The sequence below is a fragment of the Herpailurus yagouaroundi genome, unplaced genomic scaffold (genome assembly GCF_014898765.1).
Source record: "Herpailurus yagouaroundi ecotype Mexico unplaced genomic scaffold, PumYag 186, whole genome shotgun sequence".
Classification (NCBI taxonomy): domain Eukaryota; kingdom Metazoa; phylum Chordata; class Mammalia; order Carnivora; family Felidae; genus Herpailurus; species Herpailurus yagouaroundi.
This window is the reverse complement of record NW_024412417.1, coordinates 41,233,328-41,256,501: the sequence shown is the minus strand read 5'-3', so window position 1 is coordinate 41,256,501 and position 23,174 is coordinate 41,233,328. Positions and strand designations below refer to the sequence as shown.

The 23,174-nt window shown below is 46.3% G+C and overlaps 1 long non-coding RNA gene across 1 annotated transcript in view; it reads left to right on the top strand.

The window, feature by feature from the left end:
- The first annotated feature begins 506 nt into the window (after positions 1–506).
- Positions 507–23,174, top strand: part of LOC121043020 (uncharacterized) — a 312,549-nt gene continuing 289,881 nt past the window's right edge. The window contains exons 1-2 of the long non-coding RNA XR_005796641.1: positions 507–607; positions 1,851–1,973. This is a non-coding gene — a long non-coding RNA (uncharacterized LOC121043020). The remainder of the gene's footprint in view (positions 608–1,850; positions 1,974–23,174) is intronic.

The following is a 23,174-nucleotide window of genomic DNA, read 5'->3' as shown; positions in this document are numbered from 1 at the left end:
GAGAACTTGGCTTCGACATTTTGTCACCAGTCTTGTCAATTTCTAGACAGGTGACTTCACCCCAATCTCGTCGGGCTGTGTCTCTCCTTAAATTTAAGAGTTATTTCCTTGGACAAGGCCGGTGCCAGAGGCTTGAATATTGTTGTTTGTTGACTTGTGTAATGTCTGGGAAAATGATTTTCTCACTGTGATGTGAAATTGACTTTTCATCTTTGGTGCCCAGCTGCCCCAGCTGACATTTCCCGTGTCTGGAGGCACACAAATCCATTCGGGGTATATGTGAGCTTCAGGAATCAGATTGCTTACTGGTAGAGTGTAGAGAGCAGTGATTGATCTCTGAGATAGTTTTGAAAGAATTATTCGAAAAGTTATTCTTAATACTCTATCATTCCAAAACACAATGAGGTGTAATTTATAACCTTGAGGTTTTCTATTCACAGTGTTGGGGAGGGGGCCAAGGGGGGGGATCTCCTTTCTGCCCCTAAATATCCCATCATGTTTCTCTGTTATAGCACCCTACACACCATCCTGGGAGTATTAATAGGTTGTCCTCTCTCTATATATCATGAACTTCTCCAGAGGACTCACTCATTCAACTATGAATTTGGTGAGCATTGGGTAAACGCCACATGATGGCGAGATGGTTGGGGGTGTGCTGTAGGGTTTGCTTTGGAGGAAGGTGGGGATCAAGAGCTGGCCCTGGGGAGAGTAGGATTTGGAATGAAGCCCCACCAGGCAGGCAGGACATGTTCAGGTCTCCTTTGTGTCACATACATGTGCTGGTGTGGGTACACAGAGGCCATCAAGTCATGGAACCATCCTTGGTGGAGCTCAGTGTCAAGGTGGAGAGACAGACCAGTGAATACCTGTAACAGAGCGCGGCAAGCAGGGCTCTGGCCCATGCTGGGCAGCCTGTCCCCAGGTTGTCCATCAGGGATGACTCTGCCATCCCAGCAAACAACTGAAAATGGACAAGGGAAGTTTGGTTATCCACAGCGACTGGATTTTGAGTGGCTGGTGATGTTAGATGTCCTATAATGCATTGGACAGCCCCATAAGATGCTGAGCAACTCCACCCTGAATGCCAGTGGTGAAAAGAAATAGGTTGTCTTGTGGGTATCATGAGGATGTGCTTCCTGCTCACTGCAGTGTTCTTAGAGCTGGCAAAGAGTAGGTTCCCTGTGAGTACTCATTAGGTAAGGGAAACTAGATCAAATGGAAGAGGCCACAGAGGGTGGAGGAGGGGACAGGCAGCCACTTGCAGGGAGGAGGGACACCTGTCTTTGAGCCTTTTGCCGGGCACATGAGACACCAGGCCTCGGCATCAAGATTCTTCTAGATGCCACTTGCATGTGACGGTGAGCTTTCTTCAAGTCTTCCTTCCCAGGCGTGCACTGGCTCAGGGCTTGGGTGGGGCTCTGCCTGTGAGGTGAACCAGGGTAGGACTGGAGATGAGACCAGCTCACGTACGTAAACTTCTTGGCTCCCTTCAGCACTTAGCTAGAGCAGCTTCTTTACAGATTCAGTGCAGTGTCTTTGTTAAGAACAGGTGTGTTAGGGGGCGCCTGGGTGGCTCGGTCGGTTAAGCGTCCGACTTCGGCTCAGGTCATGATCTCGTGGTTCGTGGGCTCGATCCCCACGTCAGGCTCGGTGCTGACAGCTTGGAGCCTGGAGCCTGCTTCAGATTCTGTGTCTCCCTCTCTCTCTGCCCCTCCCCCACTCATTTTCTCTCTCTCGCTCTCTCAAAAAATAAATAAATGTTAAAAAAAATTTTTAAAGAACAGATTCATTAGATTCTCTGATTCCAATTTTTTTGTTCCCTTCAACAACTCTTTGTTGATTATTATCAGGATTAAGGCATTGTTCTGGACTTTGGATACAGCAGAGAACAAAGACAGAGTCCCTGCCTTCAAGGAGCTCGCATTCTCGTTGGGGACACAGGCAGCGAACACAGAGTGGTACACCAGTGACAGGTACCGATGGGGTGAGGAGGAAGGGATGGGCGCTGGTTCACATGGGCTCTCAAGGAGACCTCTCTAGGAGGGAGGAAGCGGGGAGGGGCAGGGGAATAACTGGAGGAAGAGAGCCCTGTTAGAGGCAGCAGCGCGTGCCTAGTGAACTTGAGGAGTGAGGAGGCAGTGACAGGGGGTGACATCAGAAAGGTGGCCGGAGGGCCTTCCAGGTCATTGTTAAGACCCTGCTTTGGCTCTGAGTTACATGGAGAGCCATCGGAGGATTTTGAGCAGAGGGGTGAACCGAGCAGGCTTGTTCTGAAAGCACCTTGTTTCAGTGGTCTGCTGCTGGTGGCTTCTTTGTCTGAGGTGACTAGGCCTTGCTTGTGCTGGTTTCACCTGAGCTCACCCAGCTGGGGGGCTGGGCTCAGCTGGGACGGCTGGCCCTCTCCTTCCATGTGGTCTTTCATCCAAGGAGGCTGCCTCTTCTAAGATGGTGGCAGCGTTCCTGGAGAACATGCGGTGAGTTTGTGCTTGCCTCCCAGGGCCTAAGTCACATTGCCAAGCCCAGAGTCTCCATGGGACTGTGCACAGTGCGGATACCAGAAGACCTTGTTTACTGGGGCGGTTAATGTAGCAGGCTGCCATTCCCGCTGCTCTATGGAGAACAGACTTGGGGGAAAAGGAATTGGCAGAGCAAGGGGGCCGGTTAGGAGGCTACATAATAACTCAGGGAAAATGGTACAGGTGAGCGGAGTGATGAGAAATAGCCCCGTTCTGATCTGTTTTGTAGATGGAGCCCCCAAATGGTTTGTTGATGGATGGGGCATGAGGTATGGCAGGGACGGTAGTTAAAAGTGACCCCACGATGTCTGTCTCTGGTGACTCCAAGGGCAAAGTTGCTCTATGGGGAGCAGCATAGACTGGGCCAGTGGGGGGTGGGGTGGATTTTTGTCCATTGAACAGTGGGAGTTGTTTTGGACCCATCCAGTTTAAGATATCTGTATTGGGTGTTGGTAGACTATACTCTTAAGGATTTGGGAGATGAGTCTGGAACGGAAGAACATATTTGAAAATCATCAGCCTATGGATGGTATTTAAAATCCTGAGCCTGGAGGGGCACCTCAGTGGCTCAGTCAGTTAAGTGGCCGACCTCGGCTCAGGTCATAATCTCACGATTTGTGGGTTCAAGCCCTGCATCGGGCTCTGTGCTAACAGTGTGGAGCCTGCTTGGGATTCTCTGTCTCCCTCTCTCTCTGGCCCCTGCCACTCATGCTTTCTCTCTCTCAAAAATAAATAAACAAACTTGAAAAAAAAAAGTTTTAAAGCCCTGAGCCTGGAGGACACCACCAGGGGAGTGAGTGGAGAGAGCAGAGAGGAGGTGTGAGGACTGAGCCCCGATTCTCTAACATTTCAAGGTCGGGGAGATGGGGAGGGACATCAAGGTGACCGAGCAGGACGGGGAAAGAGTCGAGAATCACCAGAGACTACTGAAGCGTGTGTGCTAAGAGTGGGAGGGTGCCCGAGTGTATCAGACGCTGCTAATGAAGTGGAAGAAGACAGCTGAGCACTCACTGATCATGCGCTTAGGCTGTGTGGAGGTCATGGGTCATGTGGCAAGGGCAGCTTCAGGTGAGCAGAGCCCAAGAAAGCCTTGCTCTTCTGGTTTGGGAGAGAGTGGGGGCAGAATGCTCCCAGCTCTGCCTCCTGGTAAATGGATGTGCTTGGGCTCACGCGCACCATACGTGGCTTAGTTTTCCTACCTGTCAAGTGTTGACGATAATGGCAGATATTTCATGGGGACAGTGTGATAAATGGGTGCGATAATCCATATATAAAATGATGTACACACCGGCTGGCATACAGTTAGCACTCGGCAAAGTCAGCTACCGTTATCAGTGTTCCATGTTTACTAAAAGCTCGTTTGATTGATTCATTCTTGACTGGGAAGGTCGTTGATTGTAGGAATGCTCCAAGGAGGAGGGATGTTGATGTTTCAGAGATGTTGGAGAAGAAAATGTATACCTAACCCATTTTGAGGGGCTTATAAATGCCCTTGATTAGTGGCAGGAGATCCAGGGACCACAGCTCTTGACGGTCTGGCATCTGAAAGATGTGCTGGGATCTGAGTCTATCATTTAGTTGATTCTTAACCTCTACTGGTCCAGATTTTATCAGCTCTAAAGGGGGCATATGATAGTACTCACTTTATATGAACTCCCTCTTGTCCCTGGAGTAAAACCAGTGATCTTTAAGTACCGTCTGGCATCATGATGGTGGTATTGATGGTGATATTGATGAAGATTGTGTCAGCATTTAAACATCTCTTTCGTTTGCATCAACATCTATGGAAAGAAAGATACCGCTAGTCATCATTAGAATAAATTGAATAATTATATTACAATGTCTTGTGTCTCTCCTCTGTGCAAGGCCATGCCTTGAGCCTGAATGTTCAGGATGTTGATGATGAGGATGATGGACAAACTTCCTCTTTTCCCTGCAAAGTAGTTTTCAAGCTTCTAAAAATTAAGCCACCCCGCTGAGCCCAGGTTGGAATTTTACACTTGTGAGTAAATCTTTTGAGACAGGGTTGAAGGGAATTGGCAGCTGAGGCTTAGAAAACACGCCTTGCTGTCCCCTTGGTTAAATTTATTTTCTGTCTAAATAGAAATCTTCAATTCTTATACTTTTTAGCCTGGCGGTAATAAATTCAGCATCAAGAAGAACATTTATTTGCAAGAGCGCCCCTGGTTTGCTGACTTTGCAGAATGGAGGAAAAATGGGACATCGTTACACTATTTCTATTTGCCACACTGTTGTTTCCATTTTCCAATGTGAATATAGACCCCACCTGCATTTCATTTGTTCTCTCATTTTTGCGGGTGTTCCACTTTTTCTTCTTTGCGCTTCATCCTCCAGATTTAGCAGGGCTCTGTCGGCCATACGTAATATGTATTCCACATCGTCTCAATCTGTTAAGGCATTTTCCGTGTGCATTTCACGGCAGATCCTGATTGTAAATTGGTTGTAGAAACTTCATTGGCTTCCTGTCTGTGACATTTCTGATGGATGGTCCCTATTTATACAGAACAGCATGGCGTGTGCAGAGTTACAGGCTCCACGCCATGCTTAATGGATTGGAAGGAGAGAGCCGGTGGCCCCACTGTGAAGAGAATCATCCGCTTCCTTTGTGTACAGCAGTCAGAAAAGGCCAGTGATGGAGCACAGGCTGTGGAAGCTCATGAGGCCGGCTCTGGTCATGGTGACTCCACAGAGCCTTCCTGGGTTCCTAAAGAACTCAGTCCCAGAAATATGGCGGTAACCTATTTTGTGAGGGCTTTTGTGATTTGGGCAAGACTGCCCACCTCTCCACCATCGTCCAGCTGGGGGAGAAATCTTGGAATAAGAGAAGAGGGTCAGACCTGGTGCCCTTTGTTGTCAAATTACTGGCTGAGGATTGGGGATGGGCATGGAAAATCTCTTTCTTCTGTTAAAGGCCAATGAGGTCAAGGTTCTGTTAGGAGGAGGAATATGAAACTCTCATGTAGACCTGCGGCAGGGGGGGGGGTTATCAGGACATTAATCTTCATATTTGAGGGATTTCTTGTTTATGTTAGATAATTGGCACAGCAGATATGTACCCTTCTGTTGCAAGCACAACAAAGTGTGCCCCTCCAAGTGTCTTAATAATAAGGGGAATTTCCTGGCTCATGTGAAAACTCTAGGTAGACACAGATTCAAGTGTGGTTTGACTCAGAGACTTAAACAATCTCAACAGGACCCAGTTTTCCCCTCACTGCCTCTCAGCTTCTTTTTCTCTCCCCTCTTGGATGGATTCTCCCCACATGGTTACAAAATGGCTGCAGCAGCTCCAGCTTCATGTTCCTATAATTTCAAATCCAGTGGAACATGGTTTCTTTCTCAGAAGTTTCATTGTGCCTCAACACTGACCGGCTTGTGTTTTACCCATCACAGCAGCAAAATCGGGGTAGTTCTCTGATTGGTTTAGCTGAGTCACGTGTTCTATTTCTCGAGCCATGCATGGAGTCTGTGCTGCCACAAGCCTATATATTAAGAGTGGGGTCGTCTCCCAGAGGGAAACCAGGGCACTGTTAGCAGAAAAAGGATCACTGAGTTCTGGCTAGTCAAAACTGACCTGCTACCCACCATCCCTGGGGAGAAAGCTGACTGAAATCTAGAATGGAGGAACCCCTGACCCTATAATGTTCCTGCTTTCTCATTTCTGGACTCATCCACTCCAGCCAGAGATTTAGCAAAGGAGAAAAGACACATACCAGATGCTCAGTAAATATTTGTTGATCGAGTGAGTGAGTGGATGAATGAATGAACGTTACCACATATGCCAGAGGCCATTGCAATTTACATAATATGTATTCCACATCGTCTCAATCTGTCACACTGTGGATTTAAGGATTTCTGAGGGGTGGACAGAATGCTTTGTCAATTGGGAAGAGTGCATTAATGGAGAGAGCGAGTGTGCTGATGAAGGAGGAGAGAAGACGAGAGTACCGTGAGCGTCGAAGTGTGTAGGTAGAGGTTGACTCCAGATTTGGGCAGGAAAGCCTCTCTGGGCTTGGAATCTTGCATGTCATGGTGCGCTGGGACATGGTGGCTAGATTTTCAGGCCACATCATTGGATCTGCCACCCTCTGACTCTCTTGGATTGCTCCCATCACCAGTGTTTGAGTTTGCAACCGCTGAAAACTTAGTCAGGGTTGAGCGTGTCGGTGTTTGTTTCTGTGCATTTGGAATAAGGAGGAACTAGGCCCCTTCCCCAGTTCCCCTCATCGGCGAGGAGAGGTTTTCTCTTCATCTCTCACTGTGGGGCAGAGGAGATCACAGCCGCGTGCACCTCCCCTACAAGGGAAGAGTACAGAGCACCCTCCCGAGTCCCCTTCCCTGGGAGAAAACAACCCGTACGGAGCCAAGGGAAAGACTGTCACACCCTTCCTGAGATTTAGAGCTGATTTAGAGAAGCAACTCAATGAAAGGTGGCATGGGCTCAAAGAGCATTCTTACAGTCTTTCTCTGAGTTGTAGGCAGTCTTCACCTTCTGTGGTCTCTTTCTCGTTTTAAATAATGCGCACTTTCCTTATTACATTTGACACCCTCAAGTAATTTTCTCTGCATGGAATTTGGCCTTTGGTTGCTACTCTCCTAATGATGGTTTCGAACCATTTCTGGAGGTCGAGGGACTGAGGTGTATCGCTTGCCCATGGCTGTGTGATGGAGAAAGAACCAGGTCTCAGCTGACTCAGTGGCAGTTGGTGGCAGGTGGCAGGAAGTGCTACCTTCCCTGCTGTCCCCCGACTTTTGACAGAGAAGCAGTGCTCGCCCCTGTTTCTCTAATGCCAGTCCTCCTGAGCCAAGGGGCTGAGAAGCACAGCTGAGTCTCCAGACCATTGAGTTCCCAGAGTCTGTTCTCCTGGACCACTCTCCTCTCCGACCTCCTTGCCCGTCAGACCGCACTGCTTTCCTGCTTCCTCCTTCCTCCTTCCTGCTTCCTCCTTCCTCCTTCCTCCTTCTGCAGATGGATGGTGGGCAGTGCTATTGGGTGAGTACAGAGACACACACAAGGACTTGTTTTAAAACAGTGGGGCCTGAAAGTTCACCCAGTGGCCTTGGGTATCACCTGTTTTTAAATGAACTTTTTATTGAAGCATAATATCCAAGTGGAAAAGAACATAAATTCTAAGCACAAATCTTGGTGAATTTCAACAAAGTGGATACCCCGGTGTGACCAAAACAGACCCTTGATCACTATTGCCAAAAAATTAGCCATGATCCTCATTTACCATCAAATATCTTTACCTGTTTTGGACTTTGCATAAATGAAATCATGTAGTGTTTATTTTCCCGTGTTTTTAGCTTCCTGGGCTCAACATTTTATCTGTGAGGTTCATTCATGCTTTTATATGTAGCAATAGTTAATTTTTTAAAACTTAAATTCAAGGGGCGCCTGGGTGGCGCAGTCGGTTAAGCGTCCGACTTCAGCCAGGTCACGATCTCGCGGTCCATGAGTTCGAGCCCCGCGTCGGGCTCTGGGCTGATGGCTCGGAGCCTGGAGCCTGTTTCCAATTCTGTGTCTCCCTCTCTCTCTGCCCCTCCCCCATTCATGCTCTGTCTCTCTCTGTCCCAAAAATAAATAAACGTTGAAAAAAAAATTAAAACTTCAAGTTTTTCTCCCTCTCAGTTTTTATCTTATTTTTTCTTCCCTTCCCCTATGTTCATCTGTTGAGTTTCTCAGATTCCACATATGAGTGAAATCATATGATAACTATCTTTCTCTGACAGATTTATTTCACTTAGCATAATACCCTCCAGTTTCATCCACATTGTACAAATGGTAAGATTTCATTCTTTTTCGTCACCAAGTAGTATTCCATTATGTGTATGTATATATATATATATATATATATATATACACACACACACATTATATATTATATATATTATATATATTTCATTATATATCTTCATATATATTATATATATTTCATTATATATCTTCATATATATAATATATATTTCATTATATATTATATATATAATATATATTTCATTATATATTCATATATATAATATATGTTTCATTATATATATTCATATATATAATATATATTTCATTATATATATACGCACACACAAAATCTTTAGATCTCAGAAGCTAAGCAGGGTCAGGCCTGGTTCATACTTGGATGGGAGCAATGGTTCATTTTTATTGCCACACCATTTACTACTATATGCATATATCACTATTTACTGATTTATTTATTTGGTTGTTGGACTTTTTCTCCTCCAGTACTGGAGTACTGTGAATAATGTTGCTTACATGTCTTGTGGTGCATAGGGGTATTTCTTTTCGTTGGGTATATACCTAAGCATGGAGTTTCTGGGTCTCAGGGCACACCTTTGCTTTTGTAAGTACTTGAAAACAGTTTTCTAGAGTGACTGTGTTACCATAAGCTCATGTCAGCAGCACAGAAAGAAAGTTTCAGTTACTGTAAATACTCATCATTTACAAAAAATTAAACTCTTCTGGTACGCTTGTAGTTGGTCCTTACTGTGGTTTTGATTTGCATTTCTCTGTCACCAGTGGAGAATCTTTTCATGTGTTTTTTGGTCATTTTAATATCTTCTCTGTGGAGTTGCATTCAGTTTTCTTAACCATATTCTATTGGGTTATCTGTATTTTTCTTACTGATTTGGAGTTTTCTAGTTATACTGGACATGAGCCCTTTGTTGGATGTACATACTGAAAATATCTTATTCAGTGGTGATTTTTGACAGAAAGTTTTAAATCTTAAAAATGTCCAATGTATTATCTTCCACTTAGTGGTTACTGTTTTTCGTGTCCTGTTCAGAAAAATTTTGCTTCTTTCAAGGTCATGTTTCTATTCTTCTGTATTATCATCGAAAAGCATTATTGTTTTGTCTTTCACATTTAGATGTATAATTCATCTGGAATTGATTTGTTTATGGTGTGAGGTATGGGGTCATGATATACTTTTTCCTTTATATGGTATCCTACAGTTCTAATATCATCTATTAAACAGAACAAAATATCTCATCTTTATGGCTCTGCATATTACTTTTGTTCAAAATCAGGTGACTTTATATTTGTGTGGGTATTCTTCTAGACTCACTATTCTGTTCTATTTGTATTTCTTCTTTTTTTAAAAAAATGTTTATTTTGGGAGAGACAGAGCATGAGCAGGGGAGGGGCAGAGAAAGAGGGAGAGAGAGAATCCCAAGCAGGCTCCATGCTGCCAGTGCAGAGCCCGACACGGGGCTAGAACTCACAGACTGTGAGATCATGACCTGAGCCAAAATCAAGAGCTGGAGGCTTAACCACCTGAGCCACCCAGGCACCCCCATTTGTCTTTCTTCTGTCCTTGTACCAATATCATACCATCTTAATTACTGTAATCTTGATAATCTGCAGTCTGAGTTCTTCAACTTTGTTCTTTTGTTTTTTAAGTTTTTATTTACTTACTTTAGAGAGGCAGAGACAGTGCAAGTGGGGGATGGGCAGAGAGAGAGAAAGCGAGATGAAGGGAGAGAGAGAATCCCAAGCAGGCTCCTCACTGTCAGCACAGAGCCCAATGTGGGGCTTGAACCCACAAAGCCATGAGATCATGACCTGAGCTGAAATCAAGAGTCAGATGCTTCACCAGCTGAGTCACCCAGGCACCCCAACTTTGTTCTCATTGAAGATTTTCTTTTCTATTGTCGCTGTATGTATTTCCATGTAAATGGCAGAATCAGCTGTCAATTAATTGACTCTTGTGATTTTTGATTTGCTCTTAAGCTCGTCCAATTATTTTATTTCAGTTTTCAATTCTAGAATTACCATTTGATCCTTTTATATAGAAATATAGGACTGAGCATACTGATGATAAATCCATTTTATGAAACACTGTTCCATGGAGGGAAATTTGTCAGTATACACCAAAAAGCCTTAAGTCCATGAATACTCTTAACTCAGAAGTTTCCATTTTACAAGTTTAAGGGCATTATCATATGTGTATAAATAAATATTTATAAATATGTGATTTGCAAGTGTTGTCTGTAGAAGTTCAAACAGTTGGAGATCCAAATGTCCACCATCAGGGGATCAGCTGTAACCATAAGGGCACCGACAACAGACTACCATTCAGCTGTTTGAAATGACTGATCAAAACTGATGAAGCGGGGCACCCGGGTGGCTCAGTCAGTTAAGCCTCTGACTTCAGCTCAGGTCATGATCTCTCGGTTCGTGAGTTCTAGCTCCACGTCACGCTCTGTGCTGACAGCTCAGAGCCTGGAGCCTGCTTCCGATTCCGTGTCTCCCTCTCTCTCTGCCCCTCCCCTGCTCATGCTGTGTCTCTCCGTCTCTCTCAAAAAATAAACATTAAAAACAAACTGATGAAGGGATAAAAAGTGTGGTATGTCTATACAATGGAATGTTACTCAGCAATAAAAAGGATGGAAGTACTGGTACAATAGATGCTGTAACACGGATGAGCCTTGAAAACACTATGCCACCTGAGGGAGGCCAGCTGGTCAAGAAGACCACATATTGTGTGGTTCCCCTTACATGACTGGTCCAGAATAGGCAAGTCCATAGATAGATTCTCACTGACATATTTTTTGTTAACAGAAAGTAGTGGGTTATTAGGAGGAGCAAACTGCATTTGGGTCTTAGTCCTGCTGTTAATTAGGTAGCCCCTGGAAATTCATAGTCTTTGCCTGAGTCCCAGTTTCTTCATCTGTAAAACAGAAAAGGTGCCACACGCCTCATGGGGTGTCATAAGCATGCAATGTGGTAATGAACTTGCAAGTACTCTGTAAATGAAAGGGTTATCTATTTGCAGGATTTTATTGCACGACCCACGTGACCTGTCTCAGAGTCATTACTTGCGAATTTTTGTTTTATATTTTGCAGTAGATTTTCTTTAATATTCTCTGTGTCCTTCCATTTGTCACATAGGAAGTGTTGGTCAGACTTGGCTGTGATCTGGAGAACTGTGATTTGTGGTTTTGTGCTATTTCTTTTGCATTGGGTGGCCTTCCTTACAATACCATCACTTTCAGAAAATGAAACGAAAACACGAAGCAATCCTTTCCATACAGATTTTGGCGCTTCTCCAAGGTTCCTGTCTTCTTTGGTGGAAATGAGTTTTCTGAGTCCTCGACGCAGATTTCCCTGGGGACCGCCGGTGCTGATGGTACTAAGCGGTGCTTGTGGACCCGAAGTCATTAAGCAGAGCTGGAGCTGGCTCCGAGCCAGGGTTGGCTTGTGGAAGGTGTTTGTCTTCAGCCACTCTCACGTCCCTTTCTGTGTCCTCCCTGACCTCCTAGAGTGTTGTCATTGTAACTCCTACACATCCCCTGAATATCATCACCCTGGGGAGCCCAGGATCACTCACTCACCTGAGCTAACCTTCCCAAGAAATGCCTGACCTGCATGTCCAGTCTGTAAGGGTATGTTTCCCAGACTGAATTCCGTAGAACATGGTTCTGTGATATGCTCTGTGCAACAAAAGTTCTGGGGTCAAATAAACTTGGCAGACTTTGCAGAGGATGGTCTGTTTTGAACATTTTGTAAATTTCTTAATTTCTTAATTTCTTAAATTTCTTAATTTCTTAATAATAGATTATTAAGGGCTTTAAGAATTCCTGCTTTTTATCTCATTTTGGTTTCCTTCTGGGATTCTTATTCCACATGTGATGTTGTCCTAAAAGCCCTGTTCATTTGTTTTGTCCAATATTTTTCTCACTGTTCTTCCTGTTGGAGAATTGCTGTTGATTTAGTTTCAACTTTGTTGACTCTTTTATAACTTTTGATTTGCTGTTAAGCCCATCCAATTATTTTATTTAAAATTTTTAATTTTTTTAAATGTTTATTTTTTTTTTTAATTTTTTTTCAACGTTTTTTATTTATTTTTGGGACAGAGAGAGACAGAGCATGAACGGGGGAGGGGCAGAGAGAGAGGGAGACACAGAATCGGAAACAGGCTCCAGGCTCCGAGCCATCAGCCCAGAGCCTGACGCGGGGCTCGAACTCACGGACCGCGAGATCGTGACCTGGCTGAAGTCGGACGCTTAACCGACTGCGCCACCCAGGCGCCCCTAAATGTTTATTTATTTTTGAGAGAGACAGAGACAGGATGCAAGTGGGTTAGGGGCAGAGAGAGAGGGAGACACAGAATCCAAAGCAGGCTCCAGGCTCCGAGCTGTCGGCATAGAGCCCGACACGGGGCTCGAACTCACGGACCGTGAGATCATGACCTGAGCCGAAGTTGGACGCTCAACCGACTGAGTCACCCAGGTGCCCCATATTTCAAAAATTTTAAAGTTAATTTGAGAGAGAGAGTGAAAGAGAGCAGGGAAAGGGCAGAGAGAGAGGGAGAGAGAGAATCCCTTGCAGGTTCTGTGTTGTCAGTGCAGAGCTTGAACGTGGGACACAATCTCAAAACCACAAGATCATGACCTGAGCCAAGATCAAGAGTCAGATGCTTAAGTGACTGAGCCACCCAGGCGCCCCTCAATTTTTTAATGATAGAATTTCCATTTGGTTCTTTTATATAGTTTTGATGTCATTGCTGAGATTCTGTTCACCCATTTAGATTATATTTTCTTTTAAGTTAATGAACACGATAGCTGCTTTATGGGTTTGGTCTGGTAAATAATACATCTGTGCTAATTCAGCCTTGATTTTTAATTGACTTTTTTTTTCTTGACTATAGGTCATATTTTCTATTTGCTTGCATGTGTCGTACTTCTGAACTTTTTACTGAACAAAGTGGAGAGTGTTGATTTTATTTATTTTTTTGGAGGATGACTCAGTTGATAGCCAACCATCTTGAATCTGTGTTGGTTAGATTTTGTGCCTTGTTAAGATTAATCTGTGAAAAGTCCAAGATGTTTATGAAATCCTATCATTTGGAGAGGACCCAGTCTCTAAAGTCTGCTGTACATCTTATCATGTCTTGATTTTAGGATCTTCTAGGATGTGTCTAGTATGGGCCTCACTCTAAGGTATGGTCTTTAAAACTAAATCAGGGCCCTCTGTTACCTCAGTATTAATAAGGTTTTTTTTTTTAATTTTTTTTTTCAACGTTTATTTATTTTTGCGACAGAGAGAGACAGAGCATGAATGGGGGAGGGGCAGAGAGAGAGGGAGACACAGAATCGGAAACAGGCTCCAGGCTCCGAGCCATCAGCCCAGAGCCCGACGCGGGGCTCGAACTCATGGACCGCGAGATCGTGACCTGGCTGAAGTTGGACGCTTAACCGACTGCGCCACCCAGGCGCCCCAATGTTTATTTATTTTTGCGACAGAGAGAGACAGAGCATGAACGGGGGAGGGGCAGAGAGAGAGGGAGACACAGAATTGGAAACAGGCTCCAGGCTCTGAGCCATCAACCCAGAGCCTGACACGGGGCTCGAACTCCCGGACCGCGAGATCGTGACCCGGCTGAAGTCGGACGCTTAACCGACTGCGCCACCCAGGCGCCCCATGGTTTTAATGAGGTCTTACTCCTCTCTGTCTCCCGGGGGTGGGATTTCAGCTTCATGGGCCCTGCTCAAGCTCCAATGTCTCCAGCCCACTGTCTGTGGCGTGCAGCTGGGGTCTCACCCTGTGTTCGTGCAGCCCAGCTCTTATGGCTGCCTTAGAGCGTCCCCTTCCGCCCCGCTCCCCTCCATACGGTGCCCGGAGCCACAGATTCTGGCCACTGGGCTTCTTCAGCCCAGTGACTTCATGCTGTGCCCGGACTCCAGTTCACAGTCGGGAGGTTTACTCCTGGAGATCTGGGGTAATTATGAGGCTCATTTGTGAATTCCCCTCTTCTTGAGCATTTCAGTCTTGTGTAGTTCACATGTCTGAAACAGTTTCCTTATACACTGTCCTCAGTTTTAGGATTGTTTATGGTAGGAAGGCAAGTCAGCTGGAATATCATAGCTGGAAGTTCAGAGGTCTTAATTTTAGGGCTTGTTTTGCCATTGTGTGTCAGGTAACTCACTTCCTTTTTTATTTTTTTAATGTTTATTTATTTTTGAGAGAGAGAGAGAGAGAGAGAGAGAGAGACAGACAGACAGTGTGAGCAGGGGAGGGGCAGAGAGACAGGGAGACACAGAATCGGAAGCAGGCTCCAGGCTCTGAGCTGTCAGCACAAAGCCTGACGTGGGGCTCAAACTCACAAACCAAGAGATCATGACCTGAGCTGAAGTCAGATGCTTAACCAACTGAACCACCCAGCCCCCCCCTTCCCCCTCTCCTGTAACATTACCATTTTCAAATGGTAATGGCATTGTCCTTGCCTTTAAACCCAGTAAGCTCAGGACAAAAATTTTAAGTTTCCATCTTTAAGCATCTGTTTGGTTTTAAGTTTCCAATAAGCCAAAGTTGAGTGCAATAAATAGAAATCACTTTAAGTATTTTAAGGAAAGGTAGAAAGGCATTCAGTACAAGGAATTCAATGCTAACACAATCACTGGAAGGAATCACCTTCAGATCAGCATAGAATCAATTCACCAGGGATGCTTATGTTTCTGAAGCTTCCAGGTGAGCTTTTCTGGGAAAAAGGACCTCTGTTATCATTTCAAATGCCTACTGGAAGACAGAACTGGAGGATAGATCCTGAAATGCTCTTGCAGAAACTCCTCACGTTCCCGTGGCCTTCTTTGCCAGCAGAAGCAGTCCAAAAAGAGGGCAGAGAGGTTGGGTTAGTTCTTTTCTATTGTTCACATCCCACTCAAAGGCATCTAAATGGTGGAATGTAATTTGTACCCAGACCTTAGCTGCAAGTGAGTCTGTGAAATGGGGGCTGGAGCTTCCCAGTTTCCCCCAGCAGGCTGATGGACAGGGGTTTGGAGCCAGCCCACGGCATCCATCACATACATTCCTCTCGGTTTAGGATTGCCTCTTCATCCTTCAGGACCTGCATTAAACGTCACCTTGACCTGCAAGCTCATTTGTTAATCTCATGCTGTGTACCTCTTATACACATTCCTGTGTTTTCCCAAATGGTTTTATAATTGTTTATTATTCTCTTCTCCTTATTAAATGGAGGGGGGGAACAGCCTTAGGAGGGTTGTCAGTAGGTTATTGATGGAGGGTTTGAGACTGTGGGGTATTCATTCTGAACCCTGATGTCTAGGCCAACCAGTGGCTGGCACATAATGCCAAATACATGTTTACAGACCGAGTGGGTGCATCCGAAGAGGATAGTGACCATTCCACATCTTCAAATTGTATGACATAGGAAGACGTCCCTGTGGGGGAATGACCTGGGGCAGAGGCTGATTTTTGCCTTGCCCTCTATTCAGATTCTGTGTGAGCCAACTGCCAAAGATTGAAAAATTCTACACAACTGGTTATCTGGAGCCGGGAAGGGGACATAAGTGATGCTTTGATAGAATTCTGCAAGATCTTTTACAGTTAATTCTGTTGCCAGGGGTTGATGTGTGTGTAACTGCAATCTTGGACCCGTGAAGACCATTCTGAGCCCCGGATCCAGGCTTGCAGAAGGCACCTGAGTCACCTACCACCTGAACGTTTCTGATCTGTGAACCAGAAGAGGGGAACCCTCCCTTGTGGGGTGATACATGCTTGTGCCAAGTAGATGGCTTCCCTTGCAGTGGCTGGGATGGATGGTTTGCCTCTTGTAGACATACTCCTGTCCCCAAAGGAGCCCTTCCCACTCCCTGGCCTCTCACTCGATGTGGCCCATTAATAGCTCTGGCCCAGATTCTGCCTCCTAGAGCTCAGCTGGAGCCTTTTCAGGCTGGCCCAGCTCATTGTGCAGGAGTCTGTGCGCGTTCTTCATGCGAGAGGGAAGCTCGAATTTGTGTGTACGCACCATGAGTCCCTAGCCTCTGTCGGTTCTACGACTGCCTGATAAATCTCTTAGCACTGAAGGGACCTGGGAGAACCTGGGATGATCAGAGAGGCTCTGGGTTAGGTGCTAGGGAATCAGGATCTTGCCAGCTGTTCTGTGTTTTCAGCAAATCACATCACCCCTCAGCCAGACACAGCTCCCTAACCTACTTGCAGTTGGTTACAGGGACGTGGGGGCCATAGTTGCAGAACCTTCTTTGGTGGCTTGTTTTGCAGCATTATTGTTCAATAGATGACTGATATCCCAACAATCCAATCACTAATACTATTTATTCACTCAACCAATATTTATTGAGCACTTAACTCACGCCGAGTGTTTCCCAGGTCCCCCAACCAGCAAAGGGGGCCTTGGGTGATGAAAAGTTGTGCTCTCCTATGTGAAGTTACTGTCCCCCAGTCTTAAGGATGGGTGAGAATTCACAACTACTTATAAATATGCATTTGTTTTTCTGTGTGTGGGCGGGTGAGAGAAAGGGGGATGTTGGTATGACGGGGTCCCTGCGAGACGGCTCAGTTCCGGGAATGAACTCCAGGTGAAGTCCCTGGACCCATTGATGGGAGCCAGCCCCTGAGTTAGGAGACTCCACCAGGTACTGCACCCCTGCCCCCTACCCCCAGCCTGGGAGGCGTGACCTGAGTGAGCCACCTGTGGTTTGGAACCAGTAGAGGACATTTTGAATATGGAGTAGATGACAGTTTTTAGGAAAAGTCTTCATGAAGAAGACCGGGTTCGGCTTGGCTGATAATCATGATGATCTTGATCATAGTTACATATGACATATTTACATAGTGATTTATAGTTTATGTTATCTTAGGGATATTAATACTGCTGCTGCTTCTATAATTACGTAGGTCCCTACCATGTGCCAGGCATGCACAAAGTACTTTACGTACATTTTCTTATTTAATTCTAACAACACCCCTGGCAATAGTAGGCAAGTAATCTTTGTATCTCCATTTATAGAGGACACTGAAGCTCAGAGAGGTTAAGTGACGAGTCCACAGTCACACAGCTACCGAGTGGCAGAAATGGGAGCCAGTCTAAGTCCGCCTGCCTCTCGACCCTGACGCTGTACTGCTTCTGCGTGTTCTTGGTGAGAAGCCAAGTTTCAGGGAAGCTACATGATTTCCCCAAGGCCAGTTAACTCGTTAGTAGCACAGCCAGTTTGGTCCAATATTCTGAATCGATTTCATTTTAGTTTAGTGTTTAAAGTTAGGGGCCAGAACATAAATTCAAATAAATCCATTCAGCTCCTTTGGGCGATGACTCAGGGAGGAGGAGAGACCGTCTGCAGGTGAGGAACGAGTCCATTATTTGGTCAAGATTTCATCGCTTAGATCAGCGAGTGGAGACAGCTGGGCCCAATATTTATTTTCAATCGAGTGGATCAAAACAAAGCTGGGAAGCCATTTTGTGCTGCTGGGGGTGAGTTAAGCAAACGGCAAGGGGAGCAGTTTTGTTGTGGTGGAGCTTCGCTTCCTGGGAGAATCCATCTGGACTCCTCCCCTGCAGCTGTGGGGCCTTTAGATGCTCATTTGCTCTTGGCTCCTTCCAGAGGGCTCCCGCGCCGGCCGGCTCTGACCGGCCTGTTGCCCCCTCACTCACGATGAGCTCCTTCCAGCTTCTGTATGTGCCACTCCCTGGGACAGGGACCAGAACACATACCTCCACAGATGGCACAGTTACCCCGGAAGGACCCTGGTCACCGCCACCAGACAGCAGAGGTAGGGAAAGCCCAGTTGTCTCCGAGGACTTTTTCGAAACAGAACCTGAGTCTCTCCCTCTTGTCCAAAGAGATGCTCGTGCTGAAGCTAGAAATAGAAGGGATTCTCAAGGCTATCTACTCTAAGATCCTTCTAGTAGCCACTTCTTTCATTTATCTTGTTTTTCATTTATTTAGTCAGCAAATATAAATATTTATAATATATATGTTTACATAGATAAGGAAGCCGATGCCTGGCAGGTATAACACCAGGCACGGGGCTGCCGTGATGAAAGAAATAGGGACAGCTCCGTTTATACTCAAGTAGCCAACACAGGGAGGGAAACACGCATGACATGAATTACAGTAAAAATAAAAATATGGTCCCAACGTGTGTTTATGCCATCAGGCATGTAAAGGAGCTCTGAGGGTGTGGGACTCACCTGTTCTTGAATGTGAGATGAGAAGGACAGGTAGGTGGTGGGAGGACGGGGGGCACAGAGCGGGGGCTTGGGGGGCAGGAGAAAGTTCAGGTGCAGGCACCCACATGTGAAGGCTGTAAGGTGGAGAGAAGAGTTTTCCATGCCAGTGAATCGTGAGCAAGCCCATGTGGCTAGAACAACGGCGGGGAGAGGAAAGGGCACGGGGGAAAGGGAGGAGAGTTTGCAGGTGTAGAAGCTTATGACGCTGGGCCCTCTAAGTCATACTAGGAGTTTGGGGGATGAAGTTCACAAGGACAGCTCGTGAAGTCCCCGGGCAGTGAGAAGGCGTCCACTAGGGGTAAGTGCTCAGTGAAGCTGGCTAGGAAGTCCAAGGTCAGTGGGAGGTGGTGATCCTTGGGCCCAGATGCCTGTGCGGGAGCTAGGATAGTCTCCAGTATTTACTGAGCACGGGCTGTGAGCAGGTCCTCTCCCTCTGGCCCCTGACTCCCTCATCTCTGTCAACGCAGAGGATAGTGCCCACCCTCCCTGCTGCCGGGGAAGGAAGCTCTGGGAGGACATGGGTTTGCGTGCCAAGCTGTGCCAAGCTGTAAGAGAGGGGACTAGGTGCTGTGGGGGCTGAGCGGAGAGGTCACCTCCCCTGGGGATGGCGGGGGAGGGGCGCTGGAGTTGGGTGTTGTCAGAGTAAGTGGCAGAGGGTCGGGACAAGGCACACGGGGACAGGAGGCATCCTGGGCAGAGGGCCGAGCATGGGCCAAGGCAAAGGGGTGGATGGGCATGGCCAACAGTGAGGTCAGGTGAGGAGTTTCCAGGGCCTCAGTCTTCTGCCTGCCCCCTCAGTGCCTGGGTTTCTGTTCTCCGTCTCCGGGTACTGGAGAAGCCAACGTCTTGACATCCGTCTGGAGGACGGGTAGTGAAAACAGTTGCTTACTGTCTTACTTAAAAAGCAAAATGGGGGCACCTGGGTGGCTCAGTCGGTTAAGCCTCTGACTCTTGATCTTGGCTCAGATCGTGATCTCACAGTTTGTGAGTTCGAGCCCCTCATCAGGCTGTGCGCTGAGCTCTCGAAGCCTGCTTGGGATTCTGTCTCTCCTCTCTGCCCCTCCCCGCTTGTGCACACTCTCTCTCTCTCTCTCTCTCTCTCTCTCTCTGTCTTTCAAAAATACACCTAATAAAAAATTTTTAAAAAGCAAAATAAAAATTAAATTAAAAAGCAGAATCCTCACACACGGAGGTTCCCCATTCCTGTAGCTGCTCTTCTGGGCTCCCGGGGCTCTGGCTGGTGCCCAGGGAGGGGAGGGTGTGAGGGTAAAGTGTGCCCCTCACACCTCCTAAAGTGAGTCCTTCTGGGCTCATCCACCCTCTGTGCTGGGCCACTCCCAGCCCCCACCTGGGTGACGCAGGGCTGGCCGCTCGGGGCTCTCCTCCATTTCTCCTGGAAGCAGCCCCTCGGGGCCCCAGGAGCTCTGTGTCACTTCTCTGCTCATGCTGTTCAAAGAGCCCATGCCACATGGCATCCTGTCGAATTTCCTCCGTGTTCTGAGGCCTTGCTTCTTTTTTCCCCTTCTGTACTTTTCTTTCTTTCTTTCTTTCTTTCTTTCTTTCTTTCTTTCTTTCTTTTCTTTTCTTTTCTTTTCTTTTCTTTTCTTTTCTTTTCTTTTCTTTTCTTTCTGTTTATTTATTCATTCATTCATTCATTCATTCATTCATTCATTTATTTATTTTGAGATAGAGAAAGAGAGAATCCCAAGCAGGCTCTGCATTGTCAGCACAGAACCCAACTTGGGGCTCGAACCCACAGACCATGAGATCATGACCTGAGTGGAAACCCAGAGTCAGACGCTCAGCTGGGCCACCACCCAGGTGCCCCTCTTCTGTACTTTTCTAGAGACAACGTAGAAGAGCTGTTAAGATTATAAACTGTGGAGGCTCGCTGCCTGGGTTCAAATCCTGACTTTGTCACAAGCTTGCTGGGTCAGCTTGGGAGGCTACCCTCTCTGTGCCTCAGTTTCTCATATATACTGTGGGAATATAACTACCTTTCTCATCAGGTTGTAAATATTTAACATGTAATTTATAGAAAGCTCTCAGAACCGAGTCTGACAGACAGGAAGCACTTGAGATACCATAACGGCCGGCAGGTGCTTTCTGCCAGATGTAGCTAATCACTCTTCCATTTGGGCAAAGGTCCCCCCACCCTGGTTAGCTCACTGGGTTAAAAAAAAAAAAAAGCCCTCTCTCTGGCTTCTATATTAAAGAGCATAGTGAACAAAGGAAAGGAAAAATCTTTAGCTAGCCCAGGTGGGGTGCTCACCATCCCTTGGGAAAGCGGGGCCTTGGGCGGGCTCTGATGCCCTGTCTCAGGCCCATCTCAGCCCCTACTGCTGCTCCCATGGGGCCTGAGCACAGTTGAGTCAGGATGGATTTTTGAGGAAGAAATTAATGAAGACTCCGGGAGCACAGTGGGAAAACAGATGAAGAGCCAAGTCTTGTGTGTCCAGGGCGGTGTTCTTCTCCATCAGATCGTAGATTATCCGCTGTCGGATTCTTCTGTCCCTACCCTTCCATCTCACGGTGTCCAAACCCGTTCCCTAACCCACCGCCAGTTTCCAGTGCGCCTCGTCGTGTTCCTCATTCTTTGCGGATCTAGACAGTGAGCCATAAAGGGCAAACTATCTGCTTGTGGGAGACCCTCTGTGCTGTGCACAGGGGCCATCTTCACCCCTGAAAAAGTCCGAATCATGCAGAACTGTAGCTATGTGATAACCATAAGGTGTATACCACAAGAATGTTGTAAGTACATAAATAGGGGCCTTGCTCTCAAAACCAGGGTCTTTCCAATTTACAAAGAAAGAGGAAAAATTGGGCAAGGTATTTTCCCACAGCACAAAGCTGGAGAACTGCCCGGGAGCCCCCCACCCAGCAACCCAGACAGAGTAGGGCTTATGTTCTCCCTGATGGGATGTATGGAGCCTCCATTTTGGGCCAAAACATCCTGATCCATTGTTGAAGAATCACAGTTAATATATGATTCTTTATTTTGATTTTCAAACTTGATGGATCCCATTTATTAAGTACCTGCTGCATTAGACGCATTAGGCTAAATGCTTTACCTGCCTTATTGCATTTCCTCTTCATGAAAACCATACAAGGTGGGTATTTTTATCTTCCTTTTGTGGATAAGGAAAGAAAAATTATTGGAGATTGAATGCCAGAAAAATAGGGGATTCTAGTCTTTGATACCATTCTTTAGATGGAGCCACATATCACAGATGTAAATAGAAATAGGTTTACTAAGGAATACTGGGTGTGTCTGTCACTGGGGACCCAGGTCCTACAGCCTAGAGCTAACCACACCCCCTTTAACTTCACTGCTCGGGCCCCATGGGAAGGCTTGTCCACACCTCCCCTGATGCATGGCTCCCCAAATGGATGGCTAAGGTGAGAAACTCACAGGGTGTCCCCACCCTGACATCATGACCCTTGGGACACAGGTCCCTTCAGTACAGCTGTGAGGGCTGAACTGGACAGGTTCTCAGTACTAGAAGAGGACAGCTAGAGAGAGGCTCAGCTAGGATTCAGGGAATCTAGTCAAACTAGATCTAATCAAACTAGTCAAACTAGTCAAACTCTGTTAACTCTTAGCTGGACAACTTCAATCTCTACATGTTATTTTTCTTGAGCTACTCCAAGCACCAAATGTTACAAGTTGGATCCCCTGGGACCCAGACTCTGAGTTGGAGATTAGCATGCAGGACTTTTCGTTAAGGAGTGCTCTTGGGGCTCACACCTATGGAAAGGGAAGGATAGGGAAGGATAGGGAAGGGAAGGATAGGGAAGGGAAGGGATTGTTGGAGAGAGAATCTGAGCTGTGAAGCAGTCCCAGGGGAGCCTTGGCTAACCCACTGAGAGATCTGAGCCTTAAATAGTTTTTCCAAGTTGTCCTGAATTGGGGCAAGAGGTTTCACTTTATACTCTAGTGTGGACTATTCATTGATGTGGGTCACCCTGGGGAGCAGGCCAGATCTTGGGTGAGGTCACTCTGTTCAGGTGAAACAATCCTGCTGTGGTTATTTACAGTTAAATTTAAAATAACTAAAATTAGGGGCGCCTGGGTGGCTCAGTCGGTTAAGCGTCCGACTTCGGCTCAGGTCATGATCTCACAATCCGTGAGTTCGAGCCCTGCGTCGGGCTCTCTGCTGACAGCTCAGAGCCTGGAGCCTGTTTCAGGTTCTGTGTCTCCCTCTCTCTCTGGCCCTCCCCTGTTCATGCTGTGTCTCTCTCTGTATCAAAAATAAAAAAAAAAAAAATAAACATTTAAAAAAATAAAATAACTAAAATTAAATAAAATTAGAAATTCCATTCCTCAGTTGCGCTAACTCCATTCTGAGTTCTCAGTAGCCACGGGTAGCTCCTGGTTACCATATTGAACAGCACAGATAGAGGACATTTCCATCACTGCAGAAAGTTCTGTTGGACAAGCCCCATTTATCAAAGGTAGGCTTCAGCGTTTGTGAGAGATAGTCTGTTTCCCGTGTTCCCCAACTCTTAGGGTTTTGTCCTTTAGGGGTTACAACGGAAAGTCTAGGGTGTTTGATTGAGGAAATTTATCTTTCATTAGCCCTGAGCTCTCTTTTTTGTTTTCCCCGGCCTCACAAGCTTCTTGGAAGCT